This window comes from Poromitra crassiceps (assembly GCF_964638095.1).
Source record: "Poromitra crassiceps genome assembly, chromosome: 6".
NCBI lineage: Eukaryota > Metazoa > Chordata > Actinopteri > Beryciformes > Melamphaidae > Poromitra > Poromitra crassiceps.
In genome coordinates, this window is record NC_139627.1 from 14,448,410 (window position 1) to 14,457,871 (window position 9,462).

Consider the following 9,462-nt stretch of genomic DNA (forward strand, 5'->3'; position numbering starts at 1 on the left):
TGCGAATCCTCGTGTTCCTAGTTATCTGTGGGTTTGTGTTTTTGGTTTGCTGTGCTGTTTGTAGTGTATCCCCACCTAGTCTTAATTTGGGATCGCATTTGAGCTTTTAGCTCCCTCTCTGGGGACTCTTAACCCCTCCTCCTGGTCGTTGAGCAGCTCCCATTTAGAACTATCTAAATGTGTTTTTAATTTATAAACAACCAGCCTTTTAGCATGTTAACCTTTTAACTTGGACTTTGTGCATTAAATAAACATGTATGGAAAAAAGGCAAGACACGCACAATCCAAAACCTATAATAGGGCAGGTGCAGAGCTCGAGGCAGGAATAGTAGAAAAATGAATAAAAGCTTGCACACTGCAAAGGCTCCAGTTTAGGTGTTTTTATTTGACACCGGTGGTTACGTTTCGGTCTGAAGAAGGGCATGCTGCCCGAAACGTAACCACCGGTGTCAAATAAAAACACCTAAACTGGAGCCTTTGCAGTGTGCGAGCTTTTATTCATTTTTCTATTAAATAAACATGTACCCTTGTTATACTTGGAACATCTTGCCTCTGCTCTTCATTTAAGGGTAAAACTCAACTTTGGTTTAACTCTTTGGGTGAAATTCCCAAGGTGGCGTTGTCAATTTATGTAACTGGCTTCTTAGCATGGTTACACATAAAATAGAATCGGCTGCACAAAACACCCTTAAATCTTGTGCTTACTTTTTCCTTACAATGTTTAACCTTAACGAGGACTAAACTCAGTACGCACACACGAGTAAATTAGTAGTTGTAGTGAACATGCCTTTGGGGTGCATCCAAGTTGAAAGCGGTGAGCTGTGTTGTTGAGGTACTGCCAAACATTGTGCCAAGGCTGAATGGCCACACGCCACACCACTGTGCTGTGGGCTTCAAGGTATTTATGCGTGTAGGAGTCACTCTGGACAGGCATGGATGTAGACTGCTCACTTGTTGGCAGTGGTGGCCGGCCACTAGAGGGTGCCAGGGCGCTGCCCCACCTATATCCACATGGAGCAAGAGTACCTGGCTGGGAAAATAAAACGTTATATATATATAACGTTATATATATATATATTTTTACGAGCAAGGTGAATATTAGATAGTGAGTATATAATCTGCAATAAATATGTAGATTCATAATGATCTACATGTGTAGGCTACTGTTTTTGGGTCAATATTTTCTTGCACCGAATTGCCACGGACGCCGTCCGGGGACTTCCGGTTTACTTCCGGTTTCCAGTGCAGATCATTAGAGTATCAGGATCTGTGTAGTTGCACATGCGCTGTTCACTCTAAAAAACAAAGGGATTTGGGAGGGCTCTGGGCGCATGTATCTAGCGACCAGGTGGAGGGGTCAGGTAGAGTGAGTGTCGTGACGTAGGCTAGGCTACGTAGATGGGTAGCGACGCAGTATATATAAACACTAGTAGCAGTCCCACGCCGACGGCTTTGTTGTCTTCCTGCAGCACGCGCGCAAAGCAAAGAAGTTTGTTTTCAACTGCCATAAAACACAAAATACGTTTTGCAAGAATGGAGAAAGAAAATTCTGTGAAGTCACTCAAAACGACGCCGTTTGAGAGACGGACTTTACAGGAGAAGCATCGAGTGAAAGAGCTTGGACCAGATCACCCTGAGCTTGCCATTAAACAACAGGCTACAGACAGAGGAAGAAAATACACTCGGGACTTTTTCAGACGTTTCTAGTAGTTAGTAACGTCCATTACTACTTGCTTGATTTAGGGCTGGAGTGGACGATAATTCAATAGCCTATTATTGTTGTCATTCAGTAGAATCATCGTGATGATATGAAGTTCTTTTAATAGTGACATTTCTGCTGTCTAAATTGATGATGACAAGCAAATGTTACTTAAAAACTGATCAAATGAGGTATGGCAGGAATATTATTTGAAAATATAAGGTTTGTTTGACATCACCATTCAGTTCAATGAGATGAACACTGATTTTGCATACGTGAAACATATGATATTGATATTGAGAAGAATCCTTATGATTATCATATTGATTTCAACCCCATCGTCCAGGCCTATATTTGATATAGCCCTCCCTGGACAAAAATGCACCAGCCGCTACTGCTTGTTGGCGCTTGGCGGAGGCATACGACCGCGATGGGGTATTTGTAGTTTCCAAAAGCGTGTGCGCACGCGCGTGCGTGTCCTCAGTGAACTGTATCAGTCCCTGCTGTAGCTTCCAGCTGCAGCAGTCAGTTAAGGTTGAGGGAGGTTTTTGTACGAGGCTTTCTCACTGTGTGAACACATTCTGACTGCTGTGGTAACTCTGACAGTAGTAAACTGCTGCATCTTCAGCCTGGACTCCACTGATGGTCAGAGTGAAGTCAACTCCATTCCCTCCTCCACTTCCAGTGAACCTCGAGGAGATTCCCGATAATCTGTCTGATGTCCGGTAGATCAGAAGCTTAGGAGCTTCTCCAGTTTTCTGCTGGTACCAGATACAGATACAGATACTTTTATTGCCACGCAACCAGGTTGGTGGTATTTAGTTTCAGTACATGATGTTATAGCTCTGGCAAAACATGGAAACAGGACATTGATACATTTAGACAATTAACCAGTTACACCTTTCCCACTTCCAACAATAAATACATAAATACAGGATACAAGACCAACAGACGTAAAGTTAGGGTGAGGGGGGAGGGGGGAGAGGGAGAGGGGTGCTGAGGGAGTTCAGAGTCCGTATGGCTGTGGGAAAGAAACTGTTTTTGAAGCGGGTAGTTTTGGTGGGAATTGATCTGTATCGTCTTTTTGAGGGGAGGGGCTGGAACAGGGGGTGGGCTGGGTGGGAGGGGTCCTTAATGATCTTACAGGCACGGGTGATGATACCAAGACAAATAGGGCCCTATTCTCCCACAGGCCTTCGGCACTAAAACGGGCCTTAACCGCAAAAAAACGTGCCTTGCGCCTGTTTTGGGATGATATCAATATGGCTTTACGCTGCCAAATGCGCTTTAGGCCGAATGGGCGTGGCGCAGTCCCAGAATGGGCCAAAGTGGGCGTGTCGGCCTTAAATCTCGGCGTAGTGATATCTTGGCACCTGCCTTAAATTTAGCGCTTTGCGCCTTTGAAAACCAGGCCTATTCAGTGCGCCAGTGCTCTTCTGCTGCCTCTCCCCTGTCACCCTTCTCTGTCTCTCTCTGAAACCAGGCCTATTCAGTGCGCCAGTGCTCTTCTTCCTCTTCTCTGTCACCCTTCTCTCTCTCTCTCTGACTCCCTAGCTTAGACAGGCACAACACACTTCCCATATAGGAAAAATAAATTGTAAGTTGTCTGGCCTGTCCCAGCATGCATTGTGCTTCTCCATTTCGCTACTAAATAGCAACCAAATGAGGCGAAATAGATATAAAAGGTCGATCTAAATTAATGTGTAATGGTAACACAACCTGCAATTGTACACATTTCAATATTGGACCAAATAAAACATCGAAATGAAACACCACCCTATGTGAAACATATATGTCCTCTTGAGCCTATATATACCCTGTGTGGATTTAACGTGATTTAGATAAGTGACAGCGGAACGCCCTCTACTGTCATGTGCTATACTGTGATGTCCGCTCCAATAACTTGGCCCAACCTCACATTTAGTTTTACAATAAAAACACATTTATGCAATGACTTTACATAATGTAGGGTATATTTATGTACATCATTCTACCTGCAGCAGGGGAGAGAAAACGATATCGTTCTGGACAAACTTTCACCAATATAAAATTAATCTCATCATATAGGGATAGGCTATATTTTTCTAGCTGATGCATTTAGAACATTCTTTTCACTTTGATCTTGCTATAGTGTAGCGTATTTACATGCTTGCAGTATTTAAACTGCAGAATAATAGCCTATAATGACAGACAGACTGGATGAAGGGCTTTCGTCTGGTTTTGCGGGATCACTGGAATTGGAGCTAAAAAGGCAAGCGTGGGATTCGTTTATTGCAGTTATCCAATGAGCATGACGGTGCATAATTTTACGCTTAAAAGGCGTGGTTGTAATGGTTGAGGCTGCGTCTAGCGCCAGCACGACGATATCAAGTGCGCTGGTCCACGCCCACTGATTTGCGCTGGGCCAGGCGCTCGGCCTAGAAACAGCGCCGATGCAACGATAGGGACCATAATATCTTAAGCCAGAGTATTGATGAACTTGTGGACTAGCCTTACAGTCCACAGAGACAGTCTGACCAAGCTGAACTGATTTGGCTCCTGGCTGAGTCAAGACAATGTTTTGTCCAGAAGACCCTGAGGAGAGAGAAGAAACATTGGACATGAGATGAAGAGGTGAAACTCAGCTAAACTCCAAATAATTTTCACAATAAAGAACATGTTTTTTTTCCTCACCCTGAGTGAAGCAGAGGAGAGTCCAGATGAGGATGGAGATCAAAGTCATGTTTGGATGAGGAGGATTTCTGTGGCTTCTGTTGTCATGAAGGACAGCTGTCAGTCATCCAGTGTTCAACTCTCAGGACTATAAACTCTCCCAGAGCACTGGAGCATGGTGGTGATGCTGATGCAAAGTGGCTCTCTATGGAAATGCTCTGACTGACTCTGATGATGCTGTTTCTAAACAGATTCAATAATTAACAAACACGTCATTAACAATTTATGTGATTTATAATTTATAAATCATTTATAATTAATTTTATATGTTCACAAACACATTTTCTTCAATAATGGCTTGTCTTGTTTTAGTTTACTGCTAGAGAATCACCAACAGAAAAAAAAGTGAATACACAAATTAAAAAATAATTATTTTCGAAATTTGTGGAAATTTGATAGTTTATAGTTTACTATATTCTTTCAGTTTGGTAAAATTTTACAAACGGAATCTAATGTTGGTGAGTTTGGTGAGAGACAGCCCTCTTACTCTAGAGGGAGAGGTTTTTGTACAGCGGCTCATTGAGTTTGTATCACTGTGGTACACTTTTGGTGGAGGAACCAGACTGGATGTTGGAAGTAAGTAACCTATCATGTTTTTGCATGAGCTACATTTTAATCTGTTACATATCCAGGTTAATTTAGAAAGATATATATTTATATATTATATATAGAGAGAGATTTTGTATTTTATTTTGGTCAAGATGCAACTTGAGGGCTTATAGTTTTAGTTTTGTCTGCCAAAGTGAGAGAGCCATGTCTCTAGAGTCAAAGGTTTTTGTACGACGGCTCAATGAGTTTGTATCACTGTGGATCACTTTTGGTGGAGGAACCAGACTGGATGTTGGAAGTAAGTTTCTTCATGAATATTAAATATCATATGATTTATTAAAACTTGTACCAGTATGTGCTTTTCTCTGTATTTTAGAAGTAAGATATTCACACTGTGTTGATTTACGTTAGTTAACTTTCTTTTCTCCTCAACCGTAGAGTCTCACTCACAGCTGCTTTACTACACATTTATTTCAACATTGTATACAAAAAAACTGGTTGAACTTTAGAAAAAATAATGAGAAAATTACTCCTTTGAACGTTTTCCTAAATTCCTTTTTAGTTTTCCTTTTTACCTTCAGTTGACAGAATTAATCTTAAAAACGTGTGAATATAGATGAACATTTGAAAATGTTGCCAAATTTAGGTCGGGTCATTAAAATAATTTCAAATGTTTGAATTGTGGTTTAAGAAAAATCATCTGTTTTGATGAAAATCATTTAATGATAGTTAATGTTTGATGCAAAATGTCCTTAAACACGGAATTTAAGTCCCTGTTATGTCTTTACCCTATACCCATCAACCATCAACGCAGTAAATATGTTAGTTGAATTTAATGTTGAACATAATTTCTTATCAAAATCAAAAGTATCTTATTTGGAAATGTATTCAAAAGAAGAAGATAAAACTAGATCATTTTAATTCAAATGTTTGAATTATGGTTAAATGTTTGTTTTTTATCATCTGTTTTGATGAAAATCATTTAATGATAGTTGTCTCTTTTTGACACAAAATGTCCTTAAACACTGAATTTAAGTCCTTGTGATATCTTTACCCTTTTTTCATCAATGCAGCAATATCAAAATGATCTTATGTGGAAATGTATTCAAAAGAAGAAGGAAAAACTAGATAATTGATTTAAAATACAAGAAAGGTACTTATTTGGATGAGAAATTATAGCTAAATCTGTGTTTTGTTTTGTTTATATTCTATTCTATTCTATTCTATTCTATTCCCTGTGTATTTTGATATACTCCTGGTCATATGAGGACTCTGTCTGTGCTGATGTGCATGAGAGGCTTCTTAAAGGGAAGTGAAACAATGTGTGAGTGAGTGACTGGTGGAGCATAAAAGCCATCTGACAGAAACTTCTTAAAGGGGAAAATGGACTCTCACACAGTAAAGGTGTCAACCTGCCTGGTGATTGACAGCTGCAGCCTTCCTGTCCTCTAAGCTGATTGGTGTCTCCTAGGTGATGTCCCTCCCACCCTGACGGTGCTGCCCCCCTCCAGCGTGGAGCTGCAGCAGGGGAAGGCCACGCTCATGTGCCTGGCCAACAGGGGCTTCCCCTCAGCCTGGAGGCTGGCCTGGAAGGTGGACGGCAGCAGCAGCAGCAGCAGCAGCAGCAGCTGGGAGGAGAGCAGGAGCCCCGGGGTGCTGGAGGAGGACGGCCACTACAGCTGGAGCAGCACCCTGAGCCTCCCTGCAGACCAGTGGACGAAGGTGGGCTCTGTGACCTGTGAGGCCACCCAGGGCTCCCAGTCTCTACTCTCAGAGACACTGAGGAGAGACCAGTGTTCCCAGTCCTGACCTGACTCACTGGGACTTCTGCTCCTGGTTTTATTTGATCTGCTACTGATCTCAGTCTGCACTCAGCACTGTAGTCTCTCTCTCTCTCTCTCTCTCTCTCTCTCTCTCTCTCTCTCTCTCTCTCTCTCTCTCTCTCTCTCTCTCTCTCTCTTTCTGTCACCAGATTTATTACATCTTTAAATAGTAATGTTTTCTTGCTCGCAATATGCCAATATCCTTAATAGACAATAAAGATCTATTCACCAAATCAGCTGAGTTTACATGGTATTCATGTGTCCACATGTATTTTATATTATTTATTAACTCTGTGACAGCTACATGACAGTGACTGTGTTTTAAACCAATTCATTACCAAATGTTCTATTAGGAAGGCTTCTGATTTTGTCAAGTTGATCCTTTATCTAGAAAATATGAGTCTTTGTAATAAATATATGAGAGTAGTAACATTTCAGCATTAGAAATAAAGAGCAGGATATCATCTCACGGTTCTCACCACACTATAATTGGAGAGGCGGCGGTGCACAATTGCTCAACTGCGCCTGCGCTTAGTTGAGCAGGCGAGGCCGCACAGCAGCCGAGCTGCATATGCGAGCCCGCACAGCAGGCGAGGCTGGGCGAGACCTCGAGGGCAAACCAACGAGGTCTGGTAGAAATGAGCGACTCAGTATGTTTGTCCTAAAATATGATACATTGAAATAATATGGAATGACACAATGCATTAAATGGTCTTTTTTCTTTGTGGAGTATTTTTGGAATAAAACATCAATAGGACATATCACAAAAATGCTACAGTATACTGAAATCATTATCTCATTGAAATTTCATTAAAATGTGCATTGAATATTTGTTATACATTAAATTAATTGATGTAATTCAATCTCTCATAATCTCCTTAAACTTTCAGAAAAAGAGTTTTCTGAAAATCCTGTTTAAAACAATGCATTTACGCTTCAAAAGTCATAACAGTGGTCCATGTTTGTGAAGATTATCCCGCAGCACACAAATTACCACTCCCATAAACCTTTGTTAACCACAGACCTTATTTCATGCATTTAACTGAAATCCCCATACTAAAAGCACATTCACTTTCCCCTTATGAACCAAAGTTCAACTTCCTTAACTTATGCTGGATGAGGAGACTATTGCTGGTCCTGATTCTGATTCTGACATTTCTGATGCTGCTGACTTGGCCAATAAGAGACAGGGACAAGCTTGATGTGGACGCACTTGGTCAGAGTCAAGTTCTCTGAAACAGAAGACAGACAGAAGACAGACAGAAGACAGACAGCGTGGATAATCTGTTTGGATCAGTCAACAGTGGTTTGGGGGTCAGCATCAGGAGGACAGATTACTTTGCTAGATGTTGTGCTTCTAATGAATGAATCATTTAATGACCACACTTGTTTTGGGTACAGCATGCTCACAGCAGTGTCAAATAACATCATACATGGACAGATGACATCAGACATACTGTAGACAGATTACACATGACTAGCACAATAGACAATGTCCACACATAACCACAAGACAATGATCACACACAATAGTAACAGCTATAGAGTGCAGTAAATCTGCCAGGGTTAGTAAAATTAGTCAAGTGTTGAGAATCCTTATACTGTAGCGGAGGGGGGGGGGGAACTGTTTTTGAAATGGGATGTTTTGGTGAACATGGATCGATAGCGCCAAGCGTTGTGGCAAATATTCAATCAATCTGAAACAAATGAATAGTAAACATGTCCCCCACAACTGATGTACCTTGGGTCAATGCCGCCCCCTAGGGGCACAAAGTCAACGTTAGAGTGTGACTAAGGAATGGATGGACAGACTGATCATAGTCAGTCTCCCCTCCCTTTAGTGGTGGACAAAAAGACAAATCATCTGAAAGCTTCAGCAAATTGTACAGTAGCACACTGAAGCTATGTTTACAGTTTCACAGTGACAAAACCCAGCTAGCTTACTGAAGCGGAGGGAGGCAGTTATGTACATAGTTGTATTCATCAGGGATATATTTTTCCACTTGTCCTCTTTGGTCTGCCACACTGAATTTGACTGCGTGGAAAATTTGCACGACAATTATTATTTTATTTATTTTACGTTAAAGCACACTGATCAACTGTGATGGTCCTTTCTTTGCATTTGAAAAATGGCCTGTCAAACTTTTGTTTTGAACTGCTCTGTCTGCATGGAGTGTCTCCTCAGCAGCATCTTCCTAGTTAGCTCTTTGGGAGGCCCAGGGGGAGCAGAGGGCAGGAATGAAACCCTACCACTGGTGCTTGCCTGGGCATGCCTGCTGGGGGAGTTGAGGTTCAGAGGCGGCAGCGACCTGGGCCGGCACTGGGAGCTGTGGTCTAAGAGGAAGGCTCCGGACCCCCTGCGCTCCAACCCAGAGAGGACGCTTCTGGCCAGACCCGGGCCCGCCAGCGACTCCCTGGAGCCCAGCGTGGCGGAGGGCCGTAGCATGAGCAGCCTCCTGCTCTCTGCCGGGTCTCTCGCTCTCTGCTGGGGCTCCTCGGGAAGGTTTGGGCTCTGCGCGGCCAGCTGGGGATCGGAGCTGTAGAGATCGGCACACAGCTTGCGCCTCTGAATGATGCTTTGCAGGCTGGACGATGCCATTCTACTCACCACCTACAAAGCCCTCAACAACCTGCCCCCCCCCCCCCCCTACCCCCCCTACCTCTCATCTTCAGTCTGGT

The 9,462-nt window shown here is 42.5% G+C and overlaps 1 pseudogene across 1 annotated transcript; it reads left to right on the forward strand.

The window, feature by feature from the left end:
* The first annotated feature begins 5,164 nt into the window (after positions 1-5,164).
* LOC310777724 (Ig kappa-b4 chain C region pseudogene) lies at positions 5,165-6,905 on the forward strand (annotated as a pseudogene). Its single transcript, XR_014554045.1, has 2 exons — positions 5,165-5,258; positions 6,432-6,905. The product of XR_014554045.1 is annotated as an Ig kappa-b4 chain C region pseudogene (transcript).
* The last annotated feature ends 2,557 nt before the right edge of the window (positions 6,906-9,462 follow it).